Below are 20,638 nucleotides of genomic sequence, written 5' to 3' on the forward strand. Positions count from 1 at the left end.
AGAAACACAGAAGAAAAACAAATGACTTATTTGTTTATACGGATATATGTGTTTTGGGGTTTTGGTTTTAAAAGATTGCTCTATTGCAAAAATGATTAATATGGAAATAAGTCATGACATTTGTATAACCCATTGGAAATGCTTATTGGATCCAGGACAGGGGGAGTGAAAGAAAATGAAATATGTAAGCATGGAAAAATATTTTTAATTTTAATTTAAAAAATCCAAAAAGAACTAAACAAAGAAGCTAACGCTGTAAAGAAGGAGACAGCATAAAGCAACTATATGCAAGCACATATATTTTGTTTTTGTTCAGATGTTTGTTATGTCCAACTCTTCATGACCCCATCTGAGGTTTTCTTGGCAATGATACTGGAGTGCTTTTCTATTTCCTTCTCCAACTCATTTTACAAATAAGGAAACTGAGGCAAACAAGGTTGCCCAGGTCACACAGCTAGTTTAGTGTTTGAGGTTAAGTCTTCCTGACTTCAGGCCTTGAACTATACATAAATATATATATATATGTATATATATATATATATAAGATATATATATATAATTAGCAACTGAATAAATATATTAAAAAATATATAAATACTTTATATAACCATATATAACCATGTGTACTTATATAACATACATGTGTGTATATACACATATATGTACACACATATACATATATATACACACACACATATATATATAAATATAAAACATAATAAACAAGAGTTTCTCTCAGAGAAGAAGATACCTACAGTGTTTGGGGACAGGAAAGGCTCCTTGCAGAAGGTAGGTTTTGAGCTGAATCTTAAAAAAAAACAGTTAAACCAGGAGGCAGGAGTAAGGAAGGAGAGAATTCTGGGTATGGGAGGCAGAAGTCAGGAGAAAAAACTTGTATGAAAAACAGCCAGAAGGTCGGTGTGGCAGGACCACAGATTATGTAGAAGGGAGTAAAGGTTATTATCATAGATGCCATTCTCAGCAAAGGTACTTCAGCAATGTATGCAAAAGACACAGCACAATTAAAGGTTGCTTGACAAGCTACTTGGTGACTACAGGTCTAAATTATATGCAGAACATAATATATGCAAAGGTATCAGCATATCCATGGAACATAACAAATATACATAACAGATCAAATTGCTTGCTATCTTCAAAAGGATGGAGGGAAGGGAGGGAGAGAGACAATTTTAATCTTATAATTTGGAAAACATATGCTGAAAATTGTTATTATATGTAATTAGGAAAATAAAATATAAAATAAAGACCTTAAGTAAAAGGAAACTCACTTCCTAAGAAATCACTGAAGAATGGAATGTAGGCCTTGAACATAGTAATTGTTTAATAAATAAATTTAATAAATACATTTTTTTTAAACCCTTGTACTTCGGTGTATTGTCTCATAGGTGGAAGATTGGTAAGGGTGGGCAATGGGGGGTCAAGTGACTTGCCCAGGGTCACACAGCTGGGAAATGGCTGAGGCCAAATTTGAACCTAGGACCTCCTGTCTCTAGGTCTGACTCTCACTCCACTGAGCTACCCAGCTGCCCCTAATAAATACATTTTTGTTTACTCATTTAAAATATATATATATATATAAATATATATATATATATATATGTCACAATATGCAAAAGTTAGCACCATTAGGCCAACAAAATGAAAAAAATATGTAGAAACAGTGACACATGCACAAATAAATTGTGGATAATTAATAGACTAACGTAGCTAAAATACCAATACGATACAAATATAAAATCAAATAAACATGAACATGAGAAAAGATGAAAACATAAGCATACTTAAAATATGTTATAATTAGCAAATGAATCAATGAATATTGGTAATTACAGACAAGGCACACATTACATTAGAAAACATTAACATTATTGTCAGATATAGATAGATAGATAGATAGCCATTTCTCTATTTTCCCCTGAGAAATCACAAGTTAATCTGGTCACTGGTCAAAATGACCTTGCTCTCCCATGCTCCATTGACTTATGTGGTAGAAGTAATATTTTAACTCATTCTAGCATGCAAGTTAGGCTAGTTTTTCCTTAAAATGTATTGAAATCGTCTCAAGACTTCACTGGCTCAAGACTAAAGGCTCAGAATGTTGACATCACTTTCTGGTTGTTTGAGCACAAAATAACCACAAGGCCAAGCATGCTCACCAATACTTGGCTAGCAGAAAATTAAAAGTAAAGGAGTTTTGCTTTCTCAAATCACATTAAGATGTCTTTAATGGATATTTTGTTGACTATATCATCCTACTATTGCTAAAGAAATCTCCTTTTGCTAATTGTTGAATAGCTCGCCGGTGTCTTATTTTGCTCTTATATTAAAGATAAATTACTAAGAGACTTACTCAAATCAGATCCAACCCAGAAAAACCAATTTGTCTCCAATATTTGCTCCTCAAATTTTGGGGAGAAGTTCTTTAAAGTTCTTTAGTCTTTTCAATCATCACCAGGTAGGATGATGTGAGCAAGTTGATGGCACTAGCGTCTTACCTGTTAGAAGTAGATATTTTTCCCTTCAGAAAATTGTTGAATAGTTGGGTTTTTTGCTTGTTTGTTTTTCTGATATTCTCATTCTTCTTCCAACTTAAGACACTTTATCCTTCCGTATAAGGAAATCAATAGCAGTCTTTCTATCTGTCAATTCCTCTAAAAGTCTTTATATGTTTGATGAGGTTTTATTAGTTTACTTTTCAGTAACATTTTATCAGTTCTTGGCATTGTTTTTCATTTATGATCTGTAATAATTAAAATTGGGTGGCCAAATGTAATAATTAAAAATTTTGTTTGAAAAAGGTAATAATGGCTAGAAAAAATTGTTGTGGTTGCTGTTTATAAAATTAACTCAAGCCATGAGGCTGATTAGTAGTTTTATTTACAGCAAGATAGAGATATTAAAGTGGGAAATATAGAAAGGAGGCAGAAAATTATCACCTAGCTAAAAATACCCTAAGACCTAATACTAGAGCCTTCAAACCATGAATGTGAATCCTAATTCGAATCTCACCATAATCCAAAATCTGGATCAGGAAGCCAAAATCAGAAGAGCCATAGATGCTGAAAAACCACCGAGAACCTTCAGCGCACATAAAGCCACAACTACTAAGAATAAGCCCAAGAATAAAAAGCCCAAGAATGTGCTAAGCATGAAGAGCTCAAAAATCCAGAGCCAAGCATGAAGAGCAAGAAGACCCCAAGAACTCATCAAGAATCAACTACCCAGCAAAACTGACTATATTCTTGCAAGGGAAAGTATGGTTATTTAATAAAATAGATGACTTCCAAGCATTCATAAAGAAAAGACTGGACTTAAACAGAAAATATGATGTCCAAACACAGAATTCAAGAGAATCACCAAAAGTTAATTAAGAGAGGGGGGGAAAAAAACAAAAAATATCAAAACTTTTTTTAAGGGACCCAATAAGTTCAAATGATTTGTATTCCTATAAGGAAAGATGATACTGATAACTCTTAAAAATTATCATCATCAGGATAGCTAGAAGAAGTATACTTAGAGGGAACAGTGACAAACCATATAGGATGAAATGTCAAGATATATACATGTATGTATAAATATATATAAAACTAGAGATACAAAGAGAGGATAATATTAAGAGAAATGGGAAAAGAGACAAAATGGGGTAAACTTATATTTCATAAAAAAGTGCATGGTGGGAGCAGGGGAGAAGACCAATACACTAGAAGGGCAAAGAGGTTGGAGACAAGAAATACTTAAGTCTTATGTGCATTGAAATTGACTCAAAGAGGAAAGAACAATAAGATCTATTGAGGCAGAGAATTGATTTGTGCCCTATAGAGAAGTAGAAGGGTAACAAATGAACTGGTGGGGAGGGAAGCAATATTAGGGAGGGAGAGTGTGTGTGTGTGTGTGTGGGGTAACTCAAAAAGACCCTAAAGAAAAATAAGAGGTGAATAAGAAGGGAGGGGTGAAAAAGGGAAGTAAAATAAGTGTGGGGATTAGGAGGACTGATTAAAAACAAAACACTGTTTTAGAAGGAAATAGTGAAAGAAGAAAGGGCAGGACAAGGAGAAGAAATCAAAATGTTGGGGAATACACAGCTGGTAATAATAAATCTGAATGTGAATAGGACAAACTCACCCATAAAACAGAAGCAAATAGCAGAATGGATTAGAAATCAAAATCCTACCATACATTGTCTACAAGAAACACACATGAGGCAGGTAGACACACACAGAGTAAAGGCTAGAACAAAATCTATTGGACATCAACTGAGAAAAAGAAGGCAGGAATTGCAATCATGATATCTGACAAAGCCAAAGTAAAAATAGATCTAGTTTAAAAAGATAGGGAAGGAGAAGCTGGGTAGCTCAGTGGATTGAGAGCCAGGCATAGAGATGGGAGGTCCTAGGTTCAAATCTGGCCTCAGACACTTCCCAGTTGTGTGACCCTGGGCAAGTCACTTGACCCCCATTGCCCACCCTTACCACTCTTCCACCAAGGAGTCAATACACAGAAGTTAAGGGTTTAAAAAAAATGTTAAAAAAAAAAAAAAGAGATAGGGTGTTAGGAGCCAAGACTATAAAATAAAAATAGTAACCCTTCTAGAACGATATGGATTATGAGCCCCGCATGGGCGGAGGCATAGCTGCAAAACGTCCTCCAGATTTTCCACATAACTGCGTGTTCTTTTTCCACGCTCCTGCTTCGTACCTACTTGTCCCTTTCTCCTTTCATCCCGACCGTCAACCCCCTCACTCTGAACATATATATTCTTGTCCTTTACCAGCAATAAACGGGCCATGTTCCATTAGACTTCCTTGTCTTCTTGCGTGCATGGTTCCCCTCCCTCCCCCTATGGTCTCTCAGGTGGCTGTTTCCCGAAACACCCCATAGTTGGATCTGGCTGGTTCCGGATGATAGGGAAGTTATTACATCCTGATAAAAGGCATTATAGAAAATGAGGAAATATCAGTACTCAACATGTATGCACCAAATAGTATAGTATCCAAATTTCTAAAGTAGAAATTGGAGGAGCTTAAGGAGAAAATAGATGATAAAACTCTACTAGTGGGAGACCTGAGCCTTCCTCTATCAGATCTAGATAAATCAAAACAAAAAATAAATAAGAAAGAGGTAAGAGGGGTGAATGAAATCTTGGGAAAATTGGAGTTAAAAATATATGGAGAAAAATAAATGGGTAGAACAAGCTAACATTATACAAATGACAATCCTACCCAAATTAATTTACTTATTTAGTGCCATACCTATCAAACTACCAAGAAACTTTTCTACTGAATTAGAAAAAACTATAACAAAGTTCATTTGGAAGAACAAAAGATCAAGAATATCAAGAGAAATAATGAAAAAAAATGTGGAGGGGAGCCAGCAGTACCAGATCTTAAACTGTACTATCAAGCAGTGGTCATTAAGACAATATGATACTGGCTAAGAGACAGAAGGGAGGATTAGTGGAATAGACTTAGGGTAAATGACCTTAGCAAGGCAGTATATGATAAACCCAAAGAGCCCAGCTTTTTGGACAAAAATCCACTATTTGACAAAAACTTCTGGGAAAATTGGAAAACAGTATGGGAGAGATTAGGTTTAGATCAACATCTCACACCCCACACCAAGATAAATTGAGAATGGATGAATGGCTTGAATATAAAGAAGGAAACTATAAGCAAATTAGGTGAACATAGAATAGTATACTTGTCAGATCTATGGGAAAGAAAGATTTTAAGACCAAGCAAGAGTTAGAAAATATTACAAAATGCAAAATAAATAATTTTGATTATGTTAAATTAAAAAGGGTTTGTACAAACAAAATGAATGTAATCAAAATTAGAAGGGAAGCAACAATTTGGGAAAAAAATCTTTATACCAAAAACCTCTGACAAAGGTCTAATTACCCAAATTTATAAGGAGCTAAATCAATTGTACAAAAAAGTAAACCATTCCCCAATTGATAAATAGGCAAGGGACATGAATAGGCAACCATAAGAAAATGCAACCATAAGAAAACTACCAATCAGCACATGAAAAAGTGTTCTAAATCTCTCATAATTAGAGAAATGCAAATAAAAACAACTCTGAGGTACCACTTCACACCTAACAGATTAGCTAAAATGACAGCAGGGAAGAGTAATGAATGTTGGAGGGGATGTGGCAAAATTGCATTGCTGGTGGAGTTGTGAATTGATCCAACCATTCTGGATGGCAATTTGGAATTATGCCCAAAGGGCTTTAAAAGACTTCCTGCCCTTTGATCCAGTCATATCACTTCTGGGTTTTTACCCCAAAAAGATAATAAGGCTACTTAGCGGCCTCCTCAATTGTTTCTTAACTCTCTACAATTTAGTTTCTGACCTCATCATTCACCTGAAATTGCTCCCTCCTGTAAAAGTGAAATTTAGGAGATGCCATCTAAAAGTATATATATATTTTCTATGGACACTTGGGAACTATCAAACTACATTTCCCGTGCTCCAACGGGTTTCCGTTTCCTGTTCTTTGGGTGTGGGGACGTCTATGTCTCCACGCAGAGGACAGTTTAAATCTCCCGGGGTGAGGAGGAACTTCCTTTCTTTTAGCTACGGCTCTTGGCCAGCAGACTCAGGAAGAGACGGGAGGTAACAATAATGGCTGGGGCGGCAGTTTTGAATTTTTACAAGCGTGTGGTCTAATGACTTTATCTATTAGCATGGCTTTAATTAAAATACTAATTTATATTATTATATCAGTCTTTATTATTTTTAATCTTTATACTCCAGAGTTACTAAATTTCTTTTTTTTAAATGAAAATGTTTTGATACTTTTTCCAATTACATGTAATAACAATTTTTAACATTCATTTTTTTCAGATTTTGAGTTTCAAATTCTCTCTTCTCTTCCTCCTCCTTTCTTGAGAAGGCAAGCAGTTTGATGTAGATTATATATGTTCAGTCATACAAAACATTTTTTATTAGCTATGTTACAATAGAAAGCCTACCAAAAAACAAACCTCAAAACAAGAAAAATAAAGAAAATTTGTAAAAGTATGTTTTGATTTGCAATCATACTCCATCAGTACTCTCTCTGGATAGCATTTTTCATAATAAATTATTTGGAATTGTCTTGGATTATTGTATTGCTGAGAATAGCTGAATCATTCACAGTAGATCATTGTATAACATTATTGTAACTGTGTACAATGTTCTCCTGGTTCTGCTCATTTTACTTTGTATTAGTTTTTTCTTCTTCTTTTTTAACCTTTCACCTTCTGTCTAAGCACTAAATATCAATTCTAAGACAGAAGAGCAGTAGGAGATAGGCAATTGGGGTTAAGTGACTTGCCCAGTCACACAGTTAGGAAGTATCTGAGGCAAGATTTGAACAGAGATCCTTCTGATTCTAGACCTGGAGCTCCCACTGTGCTATCTAGCTGCCTCTCTATTAGTTCTTATAAGTCTTCCTAGTTTTTTTCTGAAATTATATATATTATTTTTATAGCACAATAGTCTTCCATCACAATCATATACCACAACAACTTGTTCAGCCATTCCCTAAATGAACATCTCCTCAATTTCCAATTCTTTGACACCACAAAAAGAATTTTTGTACATATAGATCCTTTTCCCCTTCAAAAAAATCTTTCTGGAATACAAATATTACTGGGTAAATGATATAGACTGTTTTATAGTCCTTTGGGCATAATTCCAAAATGTCCTCCAGAATCATTTGATCAGTTCACAAATTTTACCAACAGTATATTAGTGTCACGATTTTTCTACATCCCCTCTAATATTGTCATTTTCCTATTCTGTCATATTAGCCAATCTGGCAGGTGTTAGAGTTAACAGTCTCTTAGCTGTCAAAACTAATGGCCTTTTCTCAAATCAACTTCATCCTTGTTGACTTTAAAGACTACAGAGAAGAAAAGTTCCCTATCCCCTTACTTTACAGAAAAACCTGAAGATTTATCATGCCAAACCTAAGAGATCCAGGGAACACAGTACCAAGAGGTAGAAATCAGAACAAGCACTCAGGGGCAAGGACAAGACTAAGACTTAGCATCCTACTGAAATGTATAAGGAAGTATGAAGGGGAAGAATTTGGCCCTGGCAAAAAGCCTCAATTGAGGAACTAGAATTAAAGTTGGAAATATAAGTAAATCAAAGAAAACACCAAAGAGTATCAGAAATTATTACAAATTTAACTCCCTAATAACTGTTAGCAAAGACATGGATTTTCCACAAAGATTACATGAATAACTAGAAGAAATGAAGCAGGATATAAAATATGAAACAAAAAGCTCCGAAGGACAAAACGAGAAGAATAAGTAACTTAGAAAGAAGTGAACCTTATCCAAATAATGCAATCTCTGAAAACTCGAATAGACAAATCATAGATCAGTGATGCCGCATAAGACATCAAGAAATAATCGAACAAAATAAAAACATTGAAGACAGGATAAAACGTCAGATATCTGACATAAAAAACAATTGACCTAGAAAGCAGGTCAAAAATAGAACATTGGAACCCCTGAAAACCATGATTTTAAAATAAAAAGCTTGACCATTGTATTTCAAGAAACCATAAATGAAAACTGCCCAAATCTATTAGAATCAGAAGGCAAAGTAAAGATAGAAAAATTCTATCAATAATCTTTCAAAAGGAAAAGTTCCAGGAATAATAAAGACAAACAGAGAACTATCACATCAATGAAAAAATACTATAAACATTCAGAAAGAAATGGCTAATATACCATGGGATCAATGTCAGGTACACAAGATCTGAAAGTTTCTACTAAAAACCAAAGGAGGTCTTGAAATGCAATATTCTAGCCAAATTAGATAGGCTTATAATAGCTAACCCTGCAAAATTAGATATAATATACAGGGAAGGGGGATCATTAATGGAATAGAAGACCTTCAAGTATTTCTGAAGAAAAGACTGGAAATCTGAGTGCATGCCGATAATCAAAAACTAAAGTCCAGAGAAATCTAGAAAGTTAAATTTATTTGAGTAATTAAAAGAAGCTGTATGATGATGTAATGTTAAAAAAATTATATTATTTATATTTATATTTNAACAACTCTGAGGTACCACTTCACACCTAACAGATTAGCTAAAATGACAGCAGGGAAGAGTAATGAATGTTGGAGGGGATGTGGCAAAATTGCATTGCTGGTGGAGTTGTGAATTGATCCAACCATTCTGGATGGCAATTTGGAATTATGCCCAAAGGGCTTTAAAAGACTTCCTGCCCTTTGATCCAGTCATATCACTTCTGGGTTTTTACCCCAAAAAGATAATAAGGCTACTTAGCGGCCTCCTCAATTGTTTCTTAACTCTCTACAATTTAGTTTCTGACCTCATCATTCACCTGAAATTGCTCCCTCCTGTAAAAGTGAAATTTAGGAGATGCCATCTAAAAGTATATATATATTTTCTATGGACACTTGGGAACTATCAAACTACATTTCCCGTGCTCCAACGGGTTTCCGTTTCCTGTTCTTTGGGTGTGGGGACGTCTATGTCTCCACGCAGAGGACAGTTTAAATCTCCCGGGGTGAGGAGGAACTTCCTTTCTTTTAGCTACGGCTCTTGGCCAGCAGACTCAGGAAGAGACGGGAGGTAACAATAATGGCTGGGGCGGCAGTTTTGAATTTTTACAAGCGTGTGGTCTAATGACTTTATCTATTAGCATGGCTTTAATTAAAATACTAATTTATATTATTATATCAGTCTTTATTATTTTTAATCTTTATACTCCAGAGTTACTAAATTTCTTTTTTTTAAATGAAAATGTTTTGATACTTTTTCCAATTACATGTAATAACAATTTTTAACATTCATTTTTTTCAGATTTTGAGTTTCAAATTCTCTCTTCTCTTCCTCCTCCTTTCTTGAGAAGGCAAGCAGTTTGATGTAGATTATATATGTTCAGTCATACAAAACATTTTTTATTAGCTATGTTACAATAGAAAGCCTACCAAAAAACAAACCTCAAAACAAGAAAAATAAAGAAAATTTGTAAAAGTATGTTTTGATTTGCAATCATACTCCATCAGTACTCTCTCTGGATAGCATTTTTCATAATAAATTATTTGGAATTGTCTTGGATTATTGTATTGCTGAGAATAGCTGAATCATTCACAGTAGATCATTGTATAACATTATTGTAACTGTGTACAATGTTCTCCTGGTTCTGCTCATTTTACTTTGTATTAGTTTTTTCTTCTTCTTTTTTAACCTTTCACCTTCTGTCTAAGCACTAAATATCAATTCTAAGACAGAAGAGCAGTAGGAGATAGGCAATTGGGGTTAAGTGACTTGCCCAGTCACACAGTTAGGAAGTATCTGAGGCAAGATTTGAACAGAGATCCTTCTGATTCTAGACCTGGAGCTCCCACTGTGCTATCTAGCTGCCTCTCTATTAGTTCTTATAAGTCTTCCTAGTTTTTTTCTGAAATTATATATATTATTTTTATAGCACAATAGTCTTCCATCACAATCATATACCACAACAACTTGTTCAGCCATTCCCTAAATGAACATCTCCTCAATTTCCAATTCTTTGACACCACAAAAAGAATTTTTGTACATATAGATCCTTTTCCCCTTCAAAAAAATCTTTCTGGAATACAAATATTACTGGGTAAATGATATAGACTGTTTTATAGTCCTTTGGGCATAATTCCAAAATGTCCTCCAGAATCATTTGATCAGTTCACAAATTTTACCAACAGTATATTAGTGTCACGATTTTTCTACATCCCCTCTAATATTGTCATTTTCCTATTCTGTCATATTAGCCAATCTGGCAGGTGTTAGAGTTAACAGTCTCTTAGCTGTCAAAACTAATGGCCTTTTCTCAAATCAACTTCATCCTTGTTGACTTTAAAGACTACAGAGAAGAAAAGTTCCCTATCCCCTTACTTTACAGAAAAACCTGAAGATTTATCATGCCAAACCTAAGAGATCCAGGGAACACAGTACCAAGAGGTAGAAATCAGAACAAGCACTCAGGGGCAAGGACAAGACTAAGACTTAGCATCCTACTGAAATGTATAAGGAAGTATGAAGGGGAAGAATTTGGCCCTGGCAAAAAGCCTCAATTGAGGAACTAGAATTAAAGTTGGAAATATAAGTAAATCAAAGAAAACACCAAAGAGTATCAGAAATTATTACAAATTTAACTCCCTAATAACTGTTAGCAAAGACATGGATTTTCCACAAAGATTACATGAATAACTAGAAGAAATGAAGCAGGATATAAAATATGAAACAAAAAGCTCCGAAGGACAAAACGAGAAGAATAAGTAACTTAGAAAGAAGTGAACCTTATCCAAATAATGCAATCTCTGAAAACTCGAATAGACAAATCATAGATCAGTGATGCCGCATAAGACATCAAGAAATAATCGAACAAAATAAAAACATTGAAGACAGGATAAAACGTCAGATATCTGACATAAAAAACAATTGACCTAGAAAGCAGGTCAAAAATAGAACATTGGAACCCCTGAAAACCATGATTTTAAAATAAAAAGCTTGACCATTGTATTTCAAGAAACCATAAATGAAAACTGCCCAAATCTATTAGAATCAGAAGGCAAAGTAAAGATAGAAAAATTCTATCAATAATCTTTCAAAAGGAAAAGTTCCAGGAATAATAAAGACAAACAGAGAACTATCACATCAATGAAAAAATACTATAAACATTCAGAAAGAAATGGCTAATATACCATGGGATCAATGTCAGGTACACAAGATCTGAAAGTTTCTACTAAAAACCAAAGGAGGTCTTGAAATGCAATATTCTAGCCAAATTAGATAGGCTTATAATAGCTAACCCTGCAAAATTAGATATAATATACAGGGAAGGGGGATCATTAATGGAATAGAAGACCTTCAAGTATTTCTGAAGAAAAGACTGGAAATCTGAGTGCATGCCGATAATCAAAAACTAAAGTCCAGAGAAATCTAGAAAGTTAAATTTATTTGAGTAATTAAAAGAAGCTGTATGATGATGTAATGTTAAAAAAATTATATTATTTATATTTATATTTTATATAATATATAAAAATGTTAGTATAGAAAGAAAAATGGGAATAGAATTTTCTACTTCTCATAATTGGGATGTAGGAGAAATAAAGGTACTTATTTCTAAAAGGGACTTACAGAGTTACTTTTAGAAAGCTACTTGTAAAAAGTACCAGTACTTTTTAAAAGAAGTAGCTTTCTAAAAGTACATCTATATTTCCTATATCTAAAAGTATATCTACATTTCCTATATAGGAAAACACATTTTAATAGATTTTTATTGATTTAATTTATCACGTAGACTTCTCTCCATTCCTTTTCTCCTTCTTTCTCCTCTTAGCTATATCCCTAATAACTAAATTTAAAAAAAAAAAAGAAACTTTTAAAAAATAAACAAAACTGATCAACACATTGAAAAAAGGTGATACAGTGTTCCACATCCTTAGACCTAGACCTCTACAAAGATGCAGGAGGTGTCTTTTTATATCTCTTCTTTGATATCAAGCTTTTTCTTTATAATTTTTCAACATTTATGTTTTTTTTACTCACCACTCCTAACATTCATTTTAAAAAATTGCTTTGTGGTGGTTGTTCTTTGGATTTACATTGTAGTAGTCATTATATATTTTGTTTTTCTGACTCTGCTTATGTCACTGCACCAGTTTCCTGTAGTATGTTGATTCTCTGTTCATTATGCTAGTGGTTTCCTATAGCGCAATAATATTCCTTTACATTCAAGGGTATGATGGAGCCAGTTCTAATAGGCCTGCAAGAGCTGATTGTTAAATTTTTTTTTTTAAACCCTTAACTTGTGTGTATTGACTTATAGGTGGAAGAGGGTAAGGGTAGGCAATGGGGGTCAAGTGACTTGCCCAAGGTCACACAGCTGGGAAGTGTCTGAGGCCAGATTTGAACCTAGGACCTAGGACCTCCCGTCTCTAGGCCTGGCTCTCAATCCACTGAGCTACCCAGCTGCCCCTGATTGTTAAATTTTTATTTGGAGCATTTACACCTTAGGAATCCTACACTACCAGTCATGGCTGTTTTGTTAATAGTTCAGAGTTAAAAAAGTGTTAATAATGCAGATTAAAAAATATACATATATGCATACATTTCTCCCGTAAGAAACTGTTAAATTTACCATTTCCCAACACCTTGATGGCTCTCATGTACCATAATTTGTTTTGTCATTTCCCCAACTGATGGGTATCTGCAATTTTTCTAGTTCTTTAATGCCACCAAAAAAAAAATTCTCCTATGAACAAACATTTTTTGGTGGATACTGAACCTAGTTTTGGTCAGTGATCTCCTTAAAATACATTCCTAACAACGACGTAATAATATCTGAGCCAAAGAGTATAGTTTCACCCCTTTATTTGCATAGCGACTTTATTTGCATAATTCCAAACCGCATTCTAGAGAATGGTTGTACCAATTCACAGCTGCACCAACAATGCACAGCATGCCTGAATTTCCTCAACTTCTCCAACATTAAGTATTCCTTTACTTTGTCATCTTTGCCAATTTCCTGGGTGTGAAGAGCAAGTGCATTCCGTGGATAGAGAGCCAGGCCAGATGGGAAGTCATGGGTTCAAATGTGACCTTGGCTGCATAACTTTGGGCAAGTCACTTAAGCCCCATTGCCCAGTCCTTACCTCTCTTCTGCCTTGGAACCACTATACAGTATTGATTCTAAGACAGAAGGTAACGATTTTAATAAAATCAATCAATCTTTATTAAGTGACTACTATGTGCTAAGCTCTAGGGACATAAAAAGGGGTAAAACACATTCCCTGCCTTCAAAGAGCTTACAATCAATGAGAGACAACATGCAAACAACTACATACAAACAAGATAAGTATAAGAAAAACTCGGTGTTGAGAGCAGGGACTGTCTATTGCCTTTCTCTGTATCCCTAGCACTGGGAACATAGTGTCTGGCACACAGCAGTCACTTAATAGATGCTTGCTGACTTGATACCTTTCTAAAAAAAATCCTTTTTTCTGATTCTGGTATTTCTAGGGAAAAATATACCTGCATAGCGGGATTATTTGGATTTTGCAAGAGTATGACCACGGGGGTGGGGGAGAGGGTAGTGTGTGTGCGTGTGCGTGTGCGTGCGTGTCTGTGTGCGTGTGTGTTTGGGCTTCTCATCTAACCAAGGAACCCCACCCTGATTTTGAGAAAGGAGAACACTTAGGCAACTCTGGGCAAGTAAGTCCTATATCTGGGTCCCGGGCTAGGGGTCCAAAGCTAGAACTGGAGGAGATCATTCTGGAAAAGACAGCAGGGTTTTAAGCNTTTTGCTTCTAAATTAAAGTTCGCTACATACCTTAGATTTTCTTTTTGTTGTTCATTTTTCCTTTCGTAGCGTTCTGGAAAATCTTTTTTTAATGGGGAGAAAAAAAAATCAATTTTTCCGTTTTTGTGGCCCGTACGGGGATCGAACCCGCGACCTTGGCGTTATTAGCACCACGCTCTAACCAACTGAGCTAACCGGCCACTGCTCGTGAACTCGTCTCTTTGGTCTCTAATAGAATCTTCAAGCTTCCGTAACTGGAGAGTTTCGTTTTTTCTTTTTTTTTTAAAGGTGTTATTTGTTGTTTTAAAATATAATCTTAGTATCCCTCAAGATTCATTCGGAAAAGAAGCCGCAACTCTGACCCGGATAATGGAAAAAGACACTGGAGCTCAGTGTCGCTCGCGGCAGGGACATGAGGGAGCTTGGGAGCCCCTGCAGGAACGTGGGGAGGGAGGCAGCCTAGGAACATCACCAACCCCGCTATCTCGACCGGAGGCCGTAAACATCACCCGCGAGTATCGCCAGCTCTGCTGTTTTTGCATAATATTTTGTCTAAAAAAACTGCCACCTGCCTTTCCTCTGCTGAGGAGACAAGTTCAAAATAGTTAAAGATTGACATTTTGGAGAGTGGATATAATTGTCAGTCAACAGGAATTTATTAAGCTCTTACTATAGACCAGACTCAAAGAGAGCGCAGTTTAATGGGGGAGTCGGCGTGCAAACAGCATCATCCGCGCTTCTTCCCAAGGCACAGGTGTGACCCGGTGACTCACCTCTTCATAGATCCTGGTTTCTTCTGACCATTAGGATAAAATACGAACTCCTCAGCTTGGCATTTCAGGTGCTATACAAACCAAACCTGGCCTGACACTTGTTTTTGTGCAGCCCGTGAGCTAAAAATGTTTTTAACGTCTTTAGCTGTGGCCGGATTTATCCCTTTGGCTGTAGTTTGATCTGTTTTAAGGATACTAAAATCCAAGGAAGACACGTCTTGTCAATCACGTTCCCTTTGTCTGTTCTTCCTAGAAAAAGGAATTGTTTTGTCTGTTTCTCTTTCCCTCAATTCATTAATGAAGCTTTTTGACTTGAATCTTTTCTCCAGGGAGTTAAGAGAAAAAGGATTCAATGATACTCTCATCTGGGGCTAATGGAAATTAGATAGGGTTCTTCTAAATCGAAGGCTAGGGTAGTGGTCCCAAGGGGGGAAAAAAAACCCCATTGGCAGAAAGGTGCTAGAAGTTACAACGATATTTCTTCACAGAGCACCATAGAATATCCTTACAAAGTCAATCCCAGCCAGCCTTCAAGAACCAGGGAAAGGGGCAGCTAGGTGGCTCAGTGGATTCAGAGCCAGGTCCAGAGATAGGAGGTCCTGAGTTCAAATGACCTCAGACACTTCCTAGCTCTGTGGTCCTGGGCAAGACACTTAATCCCCATTGCCCAACCCTTCCCACTCTTCTGCCTTAGCACCAATACACAGTATTGAGTCTAAGATGGAAGGTAAGGGTTTAAAAAAACAAACTAGTTCATATGATTCCTTTCTAATCCTCCCCATGGGATATATACCTTCTGAAAATTCTCATAACATCTTGTGTGTGTTGGTAATGCACTTTCTCTTTTGTATTGTCTTTCTGCATATACATTTAGAACAAAGAGCTACTTTTACTTGGACTCTATTCCTTGCCCCTCTCCCCCATCTACTCCTTGTTGGAGGTCTTTGAGAAACTATCCAGGGGTAATTTACATAACCTCATCCAGCTCTGAAAGAAGAATGCAGAGCTGGAAAGACAAAAAGAAAGATTACATGAGTAATGTTATGAAATCTAAGAGATGCTTTGGGAGGGGCTGATAGGAATAGTGGCACGCTGTCTAGGCTAAGGGGAATAGTGGAAATAAGCAGCTGTCTACTTGTCCTAAACTGTCTTGGAAGGGGGAGAGGGGGAGTGAGAGGAAGGCATCAATTTGAAAAACAAACAAAAATAAAAAACAAGAATAGTTTCCACAACTAAAAGAGACCTTTTGGGAGCAGTGTGGCGTTATAGAGTGTGGGTGTAAAATAGAAATTTAAAATATACCAGAGACACTGAAGACCTTGGAAACACAGCTGAGGTCTCTAGGGTAATCCCTTGAACCTATCTGCTTAAGAGCTCTCTGGATTTTTAGGAGGAGAGCCAAAAATTGGAGTCAGTCAGTAAGCATTTCTTAAGCATCTATTATGTGCAAGAAACCAGACTAAATTGGTGTCTGAGATACAGGAAAATACAAAACTGAGATGTAGGAAAATACAAAAGAAAGTCTCTGTCCTCTAGGAGCTCATAATCTAAGAGGAACACAGTAAGCAAATAAATATGTACAAACAAGCTATATACAGGATAAATAGGAAATAGCAGAAGGAAAGCATTAGAATTGAGATTAGAAAAAGCTACTACTAGAAAGTAAGATTTTTATCTGAGAAGGAAGACAAGGAAGTTATTAGCCAGAGATGCAGAGGGAGAGCATTCTAGGCAAGAGGGATAGCCAGAAAAAATTCTTGGACCTGAGTAGAACACTCAGAAGGCCAGATGTTAAGAAAGTATAAGGTTGTATGGGCAAGGTGTATACAACAGGGGAAGGGGTTATAAAGGACTTTTAATACCAAACAGAGCATTTTGTATTTGATACTGGAAGTGATAGGGAGCCACTGGAGTTTATTGATCAAGGGAGTGACATGATTTTAGGAAAATCATTTTGGTGACAAGAGTGGAGGATGCACAGGAGTGGGGAGAGACTTAAGACAGGTAGATACACCAGCAGACTTTTGTAGTAGTCCAAGTGTTAGTTGATAGGGTTGTACCAGAGTGGTTGTAGTGTCAGAGGAGAGTATTTGAGAGATATTGCAAACGAGAGGAGCAATGAGATAGAACTGAGGACTGTAGCAATGAAGAAAAGGACCCACAAATCTCAGAAAGGAAGGACGACAGCCAGCAGAGTGATAGGGTCCTCAAGTTCTGGCTATTTCTTTTACTTAGTTGCCAAAGCCCCCAGAGCCAGATGGCAGGACCTTGGAAATACTGCTTCAATCATAGTAACCAGGAGCAATTACTATCTCTCTAATCATTTTGGAGAATTTTCATGTAAAAGGTGTATTCATATAATTCTTGTGTGTTTTGGTATTTTATACATTTCATAATTATTTTGAACTTAATTTCTCTTCTTGTTCTCTTATTTTGTTGATAATACACAGGACAGGGAATGATTGACATATCCTATTTTGCTAAAGTTATTGTTTCAACTAAATTTTAGTTGAATCTCTGGTGTTCTTCAAATAGATTATCATGATGAGTAAAATCAGATTATCATGGCATCATGACACATTCCATCAACTTCATATCTTTAAGTTATTGCTATAATAAACATTTCTAGCACTATATCAGAAAATGATGGTAGTAACAGACATTTTTGCTTTGTCCCTTATCTTACGGGAAAGCCTTAAAAGATATTGTTTGCTCTTGGTTCTTGATCGATATGGTTTATGATATTAGGGAAAGAACCACTTATTTCTATTATTTTAATTTTTTTTAAACCCTTAACTTCTGTGTATTGGCTCATAGGCGAAAGAGTGGTAAGGGTGGGCAATGGGGGTCAAGTGACTTGCCCAGGGTCACACAGCTGGGAAGTGTCTGAGGCCAGATTTGAACCTAGGACCTCCCAGCTCTAGGCCTGGCTCTCATTCCACTGAGCTACCCAGCTGCCCCCTATTATTTTAATTTTTTAAGAAAAAAAAACAGAAGGAAATTTTCTTTAATATTACAGTACCAGAGGAAAGGAATTTCTTCACTTTTGTGATAGTATTATGGGTTACACTCTTCCCACTGTCACTAAGGTCTTCTGGGTTTTCTGCTTCTCCTGAAGCAAGGCCACTAAAAGAGGGAACAATCACTAGAACGAATTTTCTTTAAGAGAGCTTCCTCATCAAGCTTCTTCATTTGCCACTCAAGTCTTCATTTTGCCTAAGCCCTTTTGTAATGGAAAATAATGTAATGGATAATATGATACTGATAATAAAAGTGAGTCACCAGGGCTCTGGGAGCCAGTAACTAAAACTAGCAGGAAATTTGGAGTTAGTTGATAAGAGAAATGAGCAACCTCAGCTGAGGTGCCCAGTGAATCTCCACTGCCAACTGTAGGCTCCTTTAAGGTGTTGAGTGGGTGGCCCCTCCCTGCGGAAGTTACTGTCTTCCTATTGGGTGAGAGCAGAACCCAGCAGGAAATGGGACTCTGCTTCCTGGCTACAATGGAGGATTAGCTTCCACTTCACAGTAACCTCAATTCCTCAATATTCTCTCCTCTCCTTAGTCCCCTTGGCCTTGATGAAATTGAAGGAATTACAGGGACTCACAGATTTAGGCTAAGGGATTTATTTAAACTGGAAAGGGAAAATTAAGGTAAGAGGGTTTAAGGTCTTGTTAAGCTGTTGCTAGAGGCAACTGCCAAGTGTTGGCAATGGGCCAGGAAGGCCTGGTCATGCTGAGGGAACCAGCCCTCAGCCAGAAATAACTAGACTCTGGCTTGATGTTATTTGTTCCACCAGCTAAACAGATGATGATGTTAAGTTGTTCTAGAGGTGTCCCTAAATCACTAGGCTACACTAAACTAAATCCTGCCCACATTCCACAACCCACCTCCCTTCAAACCCTCCCAGGGTCCCCAAGGGGAAGATCAGGTGAGCTGGGTTTCTGGGTGAGGTCAAGGAAATCAGAACCCCAAGGTTGGGTTGCAGGGCCTTATATAGTTACAGACCAACTGTCAGTTGGCAACTGGGATGGCATCTGCCAGGCCAGAGTTCCATTTTGCTAACTGACAGGATTGCCTAGGGTAATATTGCAAATGCAAGAAATCTTGCATTACACTTTCCATGAAACCAGTAGGACAGCTGCCAGAAGGTTTCCTTGGATGTGAGCTTTCTCCCCCATCAGGTCTACATAATAGATCTCGACATCAGGCTTTTGGCTGTCTTTCTCTTTGAAATCCTGCATAAAGCCCAGATACTATTCCCTCCAACTGTACTTGTCTTCAACAGTCATCTTGTCCTTGATGCAGTACACGGCAGAAGGCAAAGACTTGTTGGGAGCCTTCACCCAAATCACTTTCTGCACCACTGTCTCCAGCAGCCCTTTGCTCTCTCTATTAACAATGGGTTTTTCATCTAGAATGGTAACAGAAGTAAAGAAATTCTGTTGCTGCTTTTCTATCCAGGCTGATGTTACTTTAGCTGATATTCTCCTCCCCACAGGATTCTGAGCCACTATTGACAGAACTTACTTCATTTTAAAGTCCATGAGCACTTCTTGGTCCTCTCAATTGCTAGCCAATAAGTGGGGCTCTCCTATTGTGCTCTATCCTCTTTGGCTGTGTTTCTTACAATCTCAATTACCTTCTCATCACTGTTTTTCAGCCTATGCCCTTCTCTGGTTGCTTCTGCAAATCATCTTCCACTTCATCCTCTAGGATATCTGATGAGCCCCACAGTGCTCTGGCCCCTTCATCAACAATGATGTCCACGTTTTCTACTCAAGTGTTCTCCTACCTGACTGGAGGAGCTGGTAAGGGGCTTCCTTCTTAACCTCAGAGACTCCACAAAGGCCCCTCCCTTGCAATCTGGAGCCAAAGTCTCCCTTGCTTGTCTCATTACTGAGAGATTGAAGCACAACTTCTTCCTCCTTCTTTTGGATTTTCTTTACTCTCCCTTTCACTTTCTTTTTTTTTTTTTAACATTTATTAATATTCATTTTTAACATGGTTACATGATTCATGCTCCACCTTTCCCCTTCAACCCCCCCTCCTACACCCCCCCACACATGGCCAATGCGCATTTCCACTAGTTTTGTCATGTGTCCTTGATCAAGACCAATTTCCAAATTGTTGGTAGTTGCATTGGTGTGGTAGTTTCGAGTCCACACCCTCAATCATGTCCACCCCGACCCGTGCGTTCAAGCAGTTGTTTTTCTTTTATGTTTCCTCTCCTGCAGTCCTTCCTCTGAATGTGGGTAGCTTTCTTTACCATAAATCCCTCAGAATTGTCCGGGGTCATTGTATTGCTGCTGGTTCAGAGGTCCATTACATTCGATTTTACCACAGAATGTCAGTCTCTGTGTATAGAGTTCTTCTGGCTCTGCTCCTTTCGCTCTGCATCAGTTCCCGGAGGTCTCTCCAGTTCACCTGGAACTTCTCCAGTTTATTATTCCTTTTAGCACAATAGTATTCCATCACCCGCATATACCACAGTTTGTTCAGCCATTCCCCAATTGAAGGACATACCCT

General features: G+C 37.0%; 1 non-coding gene and 1 pseudogene across 1 annotated transcript; both read right to left on the minus strand.

Moving 5' to 3' along the window:
* Positions 1 to 14,464: 14,464 nt before the first annotated feature.
* On the minus strand, positions 14,465 to 14,538 carry TRNAI-AAU. Its single transcript has one exon. It is a non-coding gene; the product is annotated as a tRNA-Ile (tRNA).
* A 116-nt stretch (positions 14,539 to 14,654) lies between these two features.
* Positions 14,655 to 20,638, minus strand: part of LOC123233874 — a 12,077-nt pseudogene continuing 6,093 nt past the window's right edge.

The sequence above is a fragment of the Gracilinanus agilis genome, chromosome 2 (genome assembly GCF_016433145.1).
Source record: "Gracilinanus agilis isolate LMUSP501 chromosome 2, AgileGrace, whole genome shotgun sequence".
Lineage (NCBI taxonomy): Eukaryota > Metazoa > Chordata > Mammalia > Didelphimorphia > Didelphidae > Gracilinanus > Gracilinanus agilis.